Below are 15,665 nucleotides of genomic sequence, written 5' to 3' on the forward strand. Positions count from 1 at the left end.
AATTCAAATATCCGCTAGAGCTAAGCAGGCAACCTGGTCATGAAGGGGGCTGGTGGTGAGAGGGGAGCCAGTGTGCCCGACCTAAAGGGGGCTGGGGCCCCTCAGTTCCAATTGATTTCCTGCAGAACCTTATGTCGCCAAATTTTCCAAGGTTTCCAAAGAGCTAGGCATTCCAACATTTATGTGGAAACTTCTGATTTTTAATGTTGGAAAACAATTTGAAATACTTTTAAAAACATTGCACCTGACAAAGTATTTCTCTGGCTCACATCCAGCCCCAGGGCTGATAGTTTTCAATCTCAGGGAAATCGAAAAGCGGACCAAAAGGGTCAAGATGTTCATTAGGCAGCACTGCTGGCCACAGGCAGGTGCCCATAGACTCTAATTCTTCACCTCACTGTCACCTGGCTATAGGGTGGTAGTGTTAATGACATTCGAGTGAGGAAATACACGTGTCCTTGAAGATTTGTCAGTCTGTGGTGTATTCTCATAATGGCTGAAAATCAGCTGTCTCTTATTTGTTGCTGTGGTTTGTTTGGTGAAACTCTGGGTTTGGGAGTATTTGTGGTTTAAGAGCTTGGAAACCTCAAGGTAAGTGAACGTAGGAATTGTTCAGGGAGGAGATGCACGGGGTGAGGCAGGAAACCAGAATGCCACCTCTAATTTCAGTTGTTGTCCGGAATGCAAACAATGCTCCTACTTCCCTGACCAATATTTCCCCTCAATTTAAGGGATTTGATGAAGAAAAACAAATACTGTTTCTCACAGCTCCAAGAGAAGGCAAAAATCCTCTTACAGCCATATTTAGAGAGTACAAATTAAAAAAAAGAAAAGAAAGACAGCTGAAGTTTAGCTGAAGTAATCACTACAAAGCTTGAGGCTAAAGTCAGTTTTACTTTATTATTTCATCATTCACACTAGAATGGTTTTATAGGATATTTTGAAAGAATCTGGGCTGAAGAGAAATCATAGAATCTCCAAATGTTAGAAATTGTTTAACAGAATATTTCTAAAACTCATTTGGTTGTCAGCCCCCTAGAAGTCATGATACAGGGGAAGTTTAAAAAGACACCTGGAAAATTTGGCATGGCGGATGGAGGGACGAGTGAAGATGATGAACAGGAGACTCCAGTTCTGCCCGCCACTGGGCTCCTGCCTCCTCTCCTGCCTCTCTCATCAATGTGCACCCAGCCTCCAGAAATCCCACATTTCTTACTTTTCCATGAACACACCACACCCGCTTTGAACTCAGACTTTGCATCCATGTGTCTGAGACTCTTCTCTACCTGAAAGAAAACTCCTTTGTTTATCTCTCAAAATCCATCTCCCAGAGGCATTGAAAAGAGACAGAATGAGGGGCCAGCCCCGTGGCTGTGTGGTTAAAGTTCAGTACACTCTGCTTTGGCGGCCCAGGTTCACGGGTTTGGATCCCAGGTGCCGACTTACACCACTTGTCAGCCATGTTGTGGTGTTGACCCACATACAAAATAGAGGAGGATTGGCAGAGATGTTAGCTCAGGGCTAATCTTCCTCAAGCAAATAAAAAAAGAGGAAGATTGGCAACAGATGTTAGCTCAGGGCAAATCTTCCTCAGCCAAAAAAAAAAAAGAGAGAGAGAGAGACAGAATGAGGTAGTGGTTGAGGCTCAGACTCTGGGGCCAGACTGCCTTGGGTTGTTTCTTTGTCTGAATCTCTTATTCCCTGTGTGACCTTGTACCTCAGCTTCCTGTCTTTACAATAGAGACAATAGTAGTACCTACCTTACAAGATAGGATTGAAGTTTAAATTAATTAGTAGATATAACGTGCTTGGAAGAGTCCTAGCTGTGTAGTGAACAGAGCATAGTGCTAACACTTGTTATTATCTCCCACATCCCCTTCTCTGTGAAGCTGGCCCTGAGCTCTAAGCCAAAGGAGATCTATAGCACTGTCAGGCACATGCCCTCTAAAAGAAACTGCTATTTTGACCTTTCACTCACAAATGCTTATGACAATGTGTTATAATATCTGCTTACACATCCGCCTCAGCTGTAGGCTACTCATGGCACAAACAGGATTATATTCTTTTGCTGTATTATCCAGAACTTATCCCAGTGCCGAACACATAGACACTCAAAATATGTCAGTTTGATGAATGAATGAGTAAATGTGTGCATGGGAGTTTGAGTCTCATGCTATTTCATGACTTGCATTTAGACTAACCATGCATTAGAATGAATACTCTGTTTTTGTGGTTTTGACTCGATATTTGTCATAGCAAAGGGTGCTCTGATATCTTTTCCACAGTGATATTATCTGTACTGGGTAAAATATTGGTTTATTTTACCATTTCACTCACTTTCATTGGTAAGCTCTGACTTCCCCTTTTTAAACACAATATTATCACATGCTTTGCTGTAAGTTCATAATATTGCTGTGTTTCACACTAGTTTTCTGGACTGCAAGAGTCTCGTTAGGGCCTTATCTCCCAGTCACAACCTTGTTCTCTCTAGGTTCACATTGAAAGAGGAAGCAGATAGCAACTTTACTTATTTCACTTCCTTGAAATCAGTAAATTTGACCACATTGTAGGTGAAATAAAAAATGAATAAAATTCTGACCACATTGTAGGTGAAATAAAAAATGAATAAAATTCTAAGTGGCACTTCTCCTGAAGTGTGTTTTATGACTTTTCTTTCAAGGAAAGGTACTTGATCATCAATAGAATATTTATAATTCAGAAAAGCTGACTCAGAATAAGTTCTATTGTAACCTTATGCATCATCATAGGCCTATTTTAATTAGTCTGCACATAAAGGATAGAATTTTCTTATCATGGTTGAATTCCTGACTTCAATCTAAAAAGTCTTATTTGCATTAAATCAAAGACCACTTAGAAAAATTTAGAAAATACTTTTCATGTCAGAAAAAGGTCGACCAAGCATCTTTAACTCTATTTTTTAAATTGGCATTTAAATATTATTCTACTTCTTTTAAAATAATATTTCATTAGCTTATTACTGTTGTTATTAGTTTGGTCATCCTTTTTAGTGACATTAAGGCATCAGGATTAAAGGGCTGGAAATTTGGCCTAAGACATTAGTTAAAGGAATGGGAATCATTTACAGTGGAGAAGAAAGAGATAAAATAGTGTTAAAAACAAGTTAAGAGGTGAACATTCTGTTTTAGATTACAGACAGAATAGGTAGGACAAAATTAAATAGTTGTGTGTGTGTGTGTGCGTGTGTGTGTGTGTGTGTGTGTGTGTGTGTGTGTGTATAACCAAAGAGATATATAGAAATATATACTAAAAGAAATTTCGGTCTCCCTTTTCCTGGCTGTTTATAATATAATGAGCTTTGCTAAGATTACTTAAGTGTGACTCTCTTGAGGCATACCTATGGGCTAAACTGGACATGCCATTCTCTCCTAAGTCTCCATAATATGACAAGGACTCAAGATGGGAGGAATTTTGAGTGCTTTACTCTCAGTACAATTTAGAAGATAAATTATTTCTTTTATCAGCTTTAAATTCTACAGTATATGTAGGCATCAATTGAATTTCAATCTCACTTGAAGCTTAAGAAACAAGTAGTGGGTATTTCCACTGTTTTTTTAATTTCTTCTTACTTAGAACTACCATTCATTTTCAAAGTTCATCTAAAGATTGCCATTTATATTTTTTTTTTTTTTTTTTTTTTTTAAAGATTTTATTTATTTATTTTTTCCCCCAAAGCCCCAGTGGATAGTTGTGTGTCATAGTTGCACATCCTTCTAGTTGCTGTATGTGGGACGCGGCCTCAGCATGGCCAGAGAAGCAGCGCGTCGGTGCGAGCCCGGGATCCGAACCCGGGTCGCCAGCAGTGGAGCGCGCTCACTCAACCACCAAGCCACGGGGCCGGCCCGCCATTTATATTTTAAATAAATATTCATCTTATTCCCATGATTTATAGGTATTTTGGTTTGATTATGTAATCCGTGTTGAGTTTTCATTTGAATCACTCCATGTTTTTGGAATAGATGAAGGTCTTATTTATAGGAACACAGTTTTTATGTGAACACTGCTAGGAAAAAAATCCAGAATCAAGTAACATAGGTTGCTTTGCATTAATTAAAGAGAAATTCTCCCCTTCTTTATTATTTGTGATGCAGTAGCAATTTATTTTGGATAAATTAAATTCACGTAACTAACAGCAATATTGACTAGCTTGAACTTACTTCTTTTTATGGAAGAGGTGTTAAAAAACACACATATTCAAAAGATGGAGTTACCAGCCTGAAGAGTACAGGGGAAATCTCTATGAAAATCTAATTCTTGAAGTCTTATGCCCCTGAGGCAGCAGAGAAGAGGGGAGGCTGAAAGTCAGTGGACCCCAACTTTAGCTTCCACTATGTACAACTTATGTATTGTATGGCTTGAACCTCTCTGGAGCAGCACTTTCCTCTCCTGTAAAGAGAAGCTATTGAGTCAGATGATCTCCAAGGTCACTTTTAAGCTTTATGAATATATGGATTAAAAGAAAAAAAGAAAAAGTCCAGGAAAGATATAATCACAATGCCCCAAAATAAGCAGAAATCTTAAAGAGCATATAGCTTCAAATCATTTCCAGCTTTGTATCTCTGATGATGATTACTGATGTGGTTATCTGTTATTTGCATGCGAGGGTCTGTAGGAACATCTGGCTTCTGGGAGAACCATCTACAAAGATGGGGACTAGGATAATCTTTTGGGAATTACACTGTCAAGTTGACATGTTCAAGAGCCGAGAAATACAAAGTCACCTAAAAGAGAGCAGGTGTCTCTCATGCCAGCGGGACTGCAATGTAACTTTCTGAATGTTTCAATATATCCAAAGCATGAATGTGCAGTAGCGGAATTAATCAGCCTTGGAAGAATAGAAAAAGAAGAGTTAGTGCACAAATGGTGGCAGGGCCCATGCAAGCATAATCCAGTGGGAAGTGAGAATGAGGGCTTTAAGTATTTCCATGTCAATAACAAGACCACTGTGAGATGAAAGCATCGGGTTTTCTTACCCTGATGCTATTAGTCCTTCCATTCATCTGACTCCCCTTGTTCAGACTTCCTGCTCACCAAGCTACCTTCTGATTATAAGCTAGCATTTCATGCACGACTTTCTCCTGGGAGAAAGTGCGCTGAGGATACACACTTGCAATATTTCCTATCCCTATCACAGTGATTTCTTTTGGAAAATTAAAATGGGTTTCTGATTGCAATTTAACTGCCATGTGCTAGCCACAGGGAGGAATCAGGTCAGTGTGACTATCCCAGTCTATATATTTCTCACTATAAATTAATAAATAAGTACTCCAATCCTATATGGCTTTTAGTTAACATAAATCGACACTCGGGACATGAAAAAGCCTTGAATGCTGAGAAATGTCTGGTCATTCAAAGCAGAGGGCCAGATTTTTGGATGAAGTAGATAATCAAGGCACTACCCAGTGGGTTCTAACTCAGGTCCAGCTGACTTTTCTTTACGTAACACTTCATTCATCAACCTTTTTCTAAATGCAGAGAGAAATTTCACGAAGAGAATGTAAATAATCTTGTTTTACACAGGTCAGTGCCCCGTTAATTTTGGAGTAGGAGGATGCACAAATATAATGGCACAATGAGTATCTTTCAAGCTATACTGACCCAATATATGTAAAGACTTCAAGCAGAATTACTAAATAATAAATATTTAATTTTTTGTTATTTCCCACAACAATGAAGATTCAGAAAGGCAACGACTTGGTTTTGTTCATCACTCTTTGTCCAGTACCGAGCCTGAAACATAGAAGACGCCATTAAAAACATGTGGAATAAATGGGTTTATTCACACTTGCTACCTCTTCAGTCTTTCAACTTCATTGCTACACTAATTTTAAGCAAGTAATCTTAATTCCATGGCTTCTGATGCAAAGTATGTCATGAGAAATCTTCTCTTTATCTTTGCTTTTTAGCAGTTTATCTATGAAGTGCCTAGATATGGTTTTCTTTGTATTTATACTGCTTGAATTTGTATGTCTTTCCCCAGATTTGGGGAATTTTCAGCTATAATTTCTTCAAATATTTTTTTCCGATGTAGTCTCTTTTCCCTCTCCTTTTGAGATTGCAGTTATGTGGGCATTACCTTTTGATACTGTAAAACAAATTCCTAAGATTCTGGTCATTTTCTATTTTAATTCTTTCTCTTCTTCAAATTAGATACTTTTTTTGCTCTGTCTTCATGTTTACTGACTCATTTCTCTACTATCTTTGATCTGCTGTTAAGCCTGTCCACTGGGTATCTTTTCCCCAGATGTCGTTTTTTTTAATTCCAGAATTTCCACTTGGAAATTCTTTTTTATTTGTTTGTTTTTATGGTTTCTGCTTCTCTGTTGAGGTTTCCTATATTTTCATTCATTATGAGCATATTTTCATTCCCATCATTAAACATAATTATAAAAGCTGCTTTAAAATCCTGCCACTAATTCCAAAATCTGAGTTACCACAGGGTTGATTTAAGTTAATTGTTTTTCTCCTCAGAATGGGTAATATTTTCTTGAATCTAAATGTGTGGGTTTCTTATGGCCTTGAACCTGGATGTTGTCATTTTTATATTGCAGAGACTCAGGATTCTGTTATTTTACTCTAATGAGTGTTGACTTTTTATTATTTATTAGTTTTAGTAGGCAATTAACATGGTTGGATTCAAACTGCAAATCAAATTCCATCTCTTGAGCAGTAGCTCAAATCTCCATTTGGTTCTTTACTTCTTCATTCTACTGCTTTGAGTCTGCCCTGTGCATGTGTGGTCCAAGGCACAGCCAGAGATTTGGGCAAATATATACACAGAATTTGGGGCTATTCCTCTCTGGCTATCTCCTTTTTTGTATTTATTTCCAGCATCTATAGTTGCCTTGAACCCTATCCTCTGGTTCTTTTGGCCAAAATCTCAGTGAGTTTTTATTAGAATTTTATATACTGCATGCAGTATGCCATACCCTTCTTCCAAGTGTCAACTTTTCTCCACTTCTACCTGCATTTTTTCACTCTCCAGTGCTTTCAGGCTTTTCGTATTTTGCCTAAAGTTGATAGTTGTTATTTGAAGGAGTGTTGGTCTGGTAGGAGCTTATGTGGCTATATCAGAAACCAAAATCTATCTCTGTTGTTATAACTGAAACTATTCAGTGCGTAAGTCCTATTTTCCATAAATTCTTGTTTCTTCTAGAATCTATTCTCTGCTGCCATCTTTCCGGGTAAAACTCTCCTTGCTTCATGTCCATATTTATTTAAGACACTTGTTACTCATCCAACACACTACTGACAGGTTATCCTCCATGGTGCATAGCTGTGGTCATGTTATTTCTTAAAGACTATGGAAGAGAATGGCTCTGGTCATGATATGCCCTTCTTCAGAAGTGTTCAACAGCTCTGCATTTCCTAAAGAATTAATTCCAAGAGTGTGGTTGTATGGAAAGGACATAGCCTTTTTTTTTTTTTTTTTTGGTGAGGAAGATTGGCTCTAAGCTAACATCTGTGCCAATCTTCTTCTGTTTTGTCTGTGGGATGTCACCACAGCATGGTTTGATGAGTAGTGTGTAGGCCTACACACAGGATCCGTACCCGTGAACCCCAGGCCACCGAAGCGGAGTGCGTGAACTTAACCACTATGCCACCAGGCCGGACCAGGACATAGCCTTTGAGCCAAGTAAATCTGGGTTTGAGTTCAAGCTCTGCCACTGACCAGCTTTGTAACCTCAGGCAAAATGTTCATCTGTGTATCAGTTTTATCACTTGTTAAACAGGAAGAATAATATCTATCTCAAAGAATCTTTGTGAGAATTGACAGAAATGTTAGAAATAAAGTAGCTCTCTGAGTGCCTGGCATATAGTTAGTGCTTAGTAACTGGTAGCTGTTTTTAAATAAAGGACATGAAAACAGAACTCTTCCTCCTAGATTCAAAGTCTTCCTTGATCCGGTTCCAAATGAATTTCCTGTCTGTTCTGACGCTTTTCTTATTCATCTATATAATTCAAGCTACACTATTCTCTATAACCAAAACATGTCTCACACTTGCCCAGCACAGCAGCGTTGTCCAAATTATTCTTTCTTTTTCTCAGTTCTGCTTGATAAGTTCCTAAATATCCCTCAAGGACCAATTTAAATATCGTATCCACACTGAATCCTTCTATGATTTTCCTTCCTTGTGAATCTCTGCAACATAATTTTATATTCCTCACATACCTATCAGCTTCCAGTTCCTATTACAGTACTTCATAGGCATATGTTAGCTGGCTTATTTGCAGAATTATCAGCTCCTTCCGTGCAAGGACTCACTCATGTCAAATATGTTTGCTAGATGAATGAACAAATAGTATATACGCTGCTTATAAAAATCGTGACTGGGATTATGAATTCTAAAACCTTAGTGTGGTCACACAAGCAGTAACTATGATAACTCTCTATGATTTGAGTACCATGTATTAGAAGAATTATATTGAGAAATTATATTAATAAATACAGGCTTAATAAAAGATTAATTTTTTTCATATTTATAACTATTTGTGGATGATTCAAATAGCCAGCCAAACCCAAACATTCGAGTGAGAAAATTCTAAGAGATACTTGGGCTTAAAGAACAATCTCATTAAGACAGCTCTGGAGTGGAGAAGGCAGAGAATGAAGGATTTGTTTCTTGCAGTTGGACAAATGAATGCAAAAGCAAATATTTTATTCAAAATAATGACTATAATGAATAATAGAGCACAATTTCTGCACAAGTTCATATCAGCAATTGCGCCTGTTTGAAAATCACTAGTTCTTCAATAATTTTCACTGAATGACTCTAGTAGTAAGATTATTAATGTCTTATTTTGGATTGTTTGAATAAAACACAATTTCTCTTTTATGCTTTTCCCTGCAAATTCCTTTCCTATATCCATGGCTAGATACTTAGAAGTTCCTACCAGTATATTTTGCTTTATAAGGTTGTTCTCCATATAAGGCAAGAGCTAATAAATCTGAAATTCTCTTAATGATGAATCCAGATTTTGAAAGGAACAATACATACTACAATTCAAAAAAACACAATTACTTAGAAGAAGGGGAAGCATAGTGGCTATGAGGAGAAATTCATAGATTATTTTAATGACTTCATGAGCAGGGGAAAAAGGCAGCTAATGAAAAGATGATTTTGAGACTGTGACATGTCAAGATTGTGTGCCCACTAAATGTGAAGGAGACAGAGTTAAAAGTGGTTCATGTATTATATTCATAAACCATTTCTTCTGAGTAGTTTATTGTGACATTGTTGATATGTTAATCATCTTCTGGGCCAGGTGTTTCTGTGTAAATGTGTTTTTTAAATAAAAAACTGATTTCCTTTGGATGAATTTCAAATAAGAAAGCACTTTATCTAAGATTTCTACAAAATTTTTTAAAAATAGAAAAAAACTTCCTCTTCTCCTAAAAGTTCTTGGAAAGGTTTCCACATTAATCATCACATTAAAGGAAGAGAATTACATTGCATAATTAGAACATGAAAATCAAATTATATTCAATTTTGATTCATTACCTGAGGTTCAAATTGATGTAATAGGTACCTGAGCTCAAGGGTGGATATGTATGTGGGGAAACCATATTTCCATAGATTTTCAAAGATTCTCAGCCTGTGCCATGTTATCATTATAATTCCATTCCTGTTAAAATGGAAAAGGAAGTTTTCTACCAAATAAATTATTTTTCTATGCTCCTTGGAACCAATAGGACTATTTGGGGATTGTGGATAAAGAAATGGTTTTAACTAATTCCGAGATATGTTTCTTCCATTTCTGCACATTTCTAAGCCTCAAATGTCTTTGTTGTGAAACTGAGATAATAAAATATTTCATTTTCACAGTATGGTCTCTAAAACAAATTTAATAGACATTAGAAGCATTCAGTTCTTTGACCTGGTGATTCCACTACACTTGAGGGGGAAAAACCGGAAATTCCTAAAAGAAGAATTTGGACTTAGAAATTAGAATGCACACATTTTGTAACATCCTGTCCTTTTCCAGAAGCCGGCGTCTCTGAAAAGCATTACCACTTTGGTGATAAGAGCATCAGAGGTGCTAAGATGACAACCGAAAATCTGTGAAATGGTTTGGCTGTGGGAACAAGGAATCTGCACCAGCACATTTTCTGCGTTGAATTGTACCTTCTAAACTTGCAGTATAAAACATAATTGGTAGGAAAAAATGTATGATAATGTGTGTCAGTGTTTCCTATCCCTTTTTTAGGTGAAACTATCTATGTGCTAGAACTGAGAATTAGTGTGACATCATTGGGAACAAATGCCTATGGGGTTAGACCTGGTTTTAAATTCCAGTTCTGCCATTTATTTGCAATATAGCCTTGCATTTCTGATCATCGCCGGGCCTTGCGAGCCTCCCTGCTTGTTGTGAGGATTAAAGGAGATAATGCCTGGTACATATCAGATACTCAAATAATAATGTTGACCTAGGAAGTGAAAAAGACTGCCTGGCTCATTACAGATGCCCGCAGATATTGGAGTCCTTTCTATTTGATATGGCTGACATTGAACAGAAACATATGACACAATACCATAGACCCAGATCATCTCTGCAGGTTTCCGATTCTTCTCTGACCCATGAGGCACAACTTTTTGGATAAGTATTACTTTCATATTTATGGAACCATCTTTATTCTTCAAATCATACAGGCAAAATTCACATGTATGAGAATCCTATTTTTCGAAAAATTCTAACATAGTTTATCCTTATTTTTTGGTTTACAAACCTCATCCATGCAAATAACTGTAGTTTATTTATTTTGTAAGACTTATAGATGAAATATTATTAACTTCATTTTAAAAATGAGAAGAACTGAAGCTCAGAATGGTGAAAACAGCTCCTCAGTGGTAAAAAGACTTGTTGTATGACTCTAAATCCAGTGCTCTCTCTTGTGCCACATGCTAGCTTCAAATTTCCACTATTCTAGGAGTTTCCAAGGTTTATCATAAGTGATCTTCAGTATAATATGCTCATAGAGGCCAGGACCTAAAAAATCCATAATTTGCACACAATTTAACATCAGCTCTTAGTGTGAACACTAATACCTTTTGTAAGCTAGGCTGAAGAGTGTAAAGATAACACAGTCTGTTGGCCTGCCTCGTACGGAACACTAAGCTTTTTAGCAGTGTGTATGGTCAAGTTAAATTTATTAGTCTCTAACAAAAGAACAAGCTCAAAAGCTTGGAGGGGTTTACACAGAATAAAAATAAATGAGCATAGCCTACCGAGGCTAAAAAGATATTCTCTTAACTCCGGCTGAAGAAAACTAGCCACAATTTGCCAGAGGGAACAAAAACAAGATTAGAAGCTGTCTCCACAGAGGTAGTGAACTTCAAAATCTTGACACAATAAATAGACAATACTTAGGGTTGCTATTTAAAGTAAAAGCCTTCTTTTTCTTTTTCTTTTCCTACAAATCCTTTTCGTGAGTTCACCATAAAATAGTGGTTCTCAGCTTTGGCTGCACATCGAAATCACCTGGGAAGCTTTAAGAACACAGTGAGGCCTGAATCTCACTCCCAGAAACTCTGATTTAATCAGTATGAAATGCTATTAGGCATCGGAGTTTTTAAAAACTGTTCAGGTGATTCTAACGTGCAGCTAAGGTTGAAAAACCACCACTCAAAGACAACTTCTTTGGGACTACACTGATGGAATTCCAGACTAATAGGACACTAATATTTATAATGTATATACTATATTTCAGGAATTATACTAAGTGGGTTTACATATATGGTACAGTAACATTCTTTGGGTGAAGTGTCTTGGACAAAATGTAATTTATTGGGTCTTGTAACTAAAAAGCCTTGGGGACACGGCAGAGCTGTACTTGAAATCTTAAGTCACAAAACCAATGTCTCCCTTCTCTCCTAATCTGTTTCAATGTTTCTGGTTGGCTCCATTCCAAGACTAGATGTCCCTTCAGAGTCAGAAGATAAATCAGCAAATCTCAACATACGTTCTTCTCAGGTTTGAATCTGTAAGAGGAGAGCAAGGGTTTCTTTCTCAGACTCTGATCAGAAGTCTCATGTGCTCCGATTGGATCAGAGATGGTTCAAGATTCCAGAGTTGAGGCTGGAGCTGTAATTTGCACTCAGACCTGTCTGATTCAAGAGTTCATACACCTTTTACTATATAGCACTGCCTCTAGAAAATATTACAGTTTGATTGGAAGACAATGTTTCTTTCCTAATGAAGAATTTGGGAAATAAAGAGATCCCTAAATAAGACTTTGCATATATTTGAAGCCTCTCCCAACTTTGTGGCTGCAGGTAATTCCCTTCCTCAAGTCTTTGCATCTGCTTGTCCTTCCCTCTTTTTGCTCCAGAACCAGCTTTGTCCAAAGGCAGGCCAGGGCTATGTCCCAGGCTGGGAACTTCAGTGACAAAATAACAACCTGTACATTCATTGGTTCTGAAATAATTGATTTTCACATTTATGTTTTATGATACTTGTATTCGTTTCCTGTGGCTGCTGTAAAAAATTACCACAAACAGCAGAAATTTATTCTCTCACAGTTCTGGAGGTCAGAAGTCTGGAATGAAGGCACGCTCCTTGGGAGGGCCATGCTCCCTCTGGGGACTCTGGGGAAGAATCCTTCCCTGCCTCTTCCAGCTCTGGTGGCTCCAGGCGTTCCTTGGCTTTTAGAGGCATGACTCCAATCTCTGCCTCCATCTTCATATGGTCTTCTCCTCTGTGTCTGTGTCTTCTCCTCTCTTGGCTGTTATAAGGAAATTTGTCATTGGATTTAGAGTGTGCCTGAATAAACCAGGATGATCTCTTCTGGAGATCCTTAACTTAATTACATCTGCAAAGATCCTTTTTCCAAATAAGGTCATGTTTACAGATTCTGGGGGTTCAGACATGGATATATTTATTTATATATATTTTTGTGGGGGCCACCATTTAACCCACTACAATTCTCATTGCCCTCAGCTTCTGGCCACTTTATTCTGGGAAGTAAAACATGTTTTAGGTTTTCACTTTAGAACTCTTCTTTGGCTAGTCTCACACATGAGTGGGCTGCAACGGAAGGATCACCACATGCACTACTGAATTTTAAAATGTAAGTGGAGAAGGAAACACAAAAGAAGAGGCATAGTTCCTTAGATCTTAAAGTTGTAGAGAATGATGACTGTATGTAACAAGTACAATTAGCTGTAGAAAATTTGAAGATGTAAATAAAGAATAATGTTGTATTAAAACTCTTTAAACCCAAGTAAAAACAACCCAATTCAACCTGGTTTAGGAGAAATAGAGTGAAGGTATTTGTTCATGAACTGGAAAGTCTAAGGAGGTGGCGCTAACTTCAGGATCAGCAGAATCTAAAGATACGAGAGATGTGAATCCATAAGAATTTGTCTTACCTTTTCTTCATTGTTTTTCTGATTTTTTTTCTTCTGTGTTATTGCTTCACTCCCAGACATGCTTCCTAATGTGGTAGGAGAGATGGCACCAGGCCGCTGCCGGCTGTCTCAGCCTTTAGTATATTCAATCTCAGGAGAGACACTCTCTCTTCCGAGGTCCATTTCAGTCCCCCAAATGCACTCTGATTGTCTCTACTTGAAACAGGGCCTTTCCTTTTACAAATCATTGTGTTTAGGAGGATGAAGCACTGTGGTCAACTTAACATCACGTGGAAAGGCAGTTCTCAAAACAAAATAGTATTCCTGTCATCAGAAGAAAGAAAAATGGGTGTCAGACAGGTAATAATAACCCATACACAGTTACATGTTCTTAAGAGTTACATGCTCCCTGGACTGTTATGTTAAGTGAAGACATCAGTCTAAAGGATCAATAGAAGTAATTAATGAGCGTACTTACAGAGAGCAAGTTCCAGATGTTGAAGAAAGGAAGAGAAAAGGAAGGGTATTTTGCTTCAATGATGATGTCTGTAAGGTCAGTAGGATAAGAATGCATAATCTGTCCATTAAAGAAGAATGAAAGTACAAAAAGGAATATTGGAATAAGATTTAGAAGATTTGGGACTTGCATCTGATTCTGCTACTTCCAGCAGATAATATCATTTCTGAGGTCCTTTGTGACCTTAAGACTAAGAATTACACAAATTAGAGAAGATGGAAATAAAGTGAGCTCAGTTCTAATGCTTAAACCCCAACTTTCTCATGCTATCATGAGATGGTGGGATGGTTTGAAGTGAAAAGATATGAGTTTAGCATAAGATCTTCTCATAGTTACACCTTCATTTTTTTCAAAATCTCAACTCTGAGGAAGCCTTACAAATTATGGTCAGAATAATATTTATTTTTTGCACTTTCCCAAAATCAAGGAACAGAATTATACCTTTTAGAGCCAGCCCTGATGGCCTAGTGGTTAAAGTTTGGTGGACTCTGCTTTGGCAGCCTGGGTTTGGTTCTTGGGCGCAGAACCACACCACTCGTCTGTCAGTTGCTATCCTTTGGCAGCGGCTCATGTAGAAGAACTCGAGCGATTTACAACTAGAATATACAACTACGTACTGGGGCTGGGGAGGGGAAACAAAAAAGAGAGAGGAAGATTGGCAACAGATGTTAGCTCAAGGCAAATCTTTCCCAGCAAAAAAAAAAAGAATTACACCTTTTATGATAGGACTTTTAGTTCTGGAATATGTTGTCCTCGAGAAGTTTGAGTCTATTTGTGGTACATGTTTGTCTTGAATCAGAGTATGTACCTGCTAAAATTAGGAGTTCGAATCTGAAAATATCACTTGAGCAAATGGTTATAAGTTATTTAAATAAAAAATGAAATCCATCATTGTATTTTCTCATTAGTTCTTTTAAATAGAGTAAAGTGGCTCATTTGTATTACTTAGTTTCTGAAAATTTTCCTTCTTAACTTCTAGCTCTCTCAAATCCAGTATTTCTATATTTATTACGTTCTAAACTAAGAGAATTAAATTGCTAAGTTTCATCATTCACATATCAAAAATACCAAGTAGGAAGAAAAGTCATTTCCTTGAGCATCCTCCACAGTATTGATCTGTGTTTGCCTCTTCTATCTTCCTGACACTAGAGTTTCCTTCATTCCACTTAGGCGCTAAATACAATCATCAAAGAGTCAACATAAATTGCGAAGCACTAGTTGAGCATAATTTCTCTCTTTCCCTGGGACATATCTTCTCTTAAAAATCTAATCTTTAAAGCACACAGGCAGCAGCTGGATGGGAGACTTGACTACATGTCAGTTTCTTAAGTAAAGTTTCCCTCATTGCCACAGCAGAGGAGCTAGGTGCCCAGAGCAGATGCTGCTCTTTGCTAAGTCTGTGACTCTAGTGACCAGGGAAGGAAAATGCTAGAATTTATGATTCAGGAATGTGAAATCATAGTCCTTTGTTCTATTTTTTATCAGGTGAAAGGTAGTTTCTTGAAATGAGGGCAAACAGGAAATATCTCTTTAGTTTAATAATACCAAATAGTTAGATATGAACCAGTGTATATCAAAAGTGTTTTTCAAATTTCTTGAATAACTTACTTCCCTTTTTACAACGTGACGTTACCATGAAAGGAGAAAAGAACTTATTTGCACTGAGCACCTACTCGGTGCTGCAGATGCTTTGTGTCTTGGTCTCAGAAAAACTTAAAAGTATTATCCACTTTTTAAAGAGGAAGAGAGAAAGGTTAATT

General features: G+C 37.5%; 1 protein-coding gene across 2 annotated transcripts in view; it reads left to right on the forward strand.

Annotated features, from left to right (window-relative positions):
- NKAIN2 (sodium/potassium transporting ATPase interacting 2) overlaps nucleotides 1-15,665 on the forward strand; it is a 917,329-nt gene that overhangs the window by 720,791 nt on the left and 180,873 nt on the right. The window lies entirely within an intron of this gene.

Source organism: Ceratotherium simum, chromosome 19, assembly GCF_057802395.1.
Source record: "Ceratotherium simum simum isolate JZ-2026a chromosome 19, ASM5780239v1, whole genome shotgun sequence".
NCBI classification, from domain to species: Eukaryota; Metazoa; Chordata; class Mammalia; order Perissodactyla; family Rhinocerotidae; genus Ceratotherium; species Ceratotherium simum.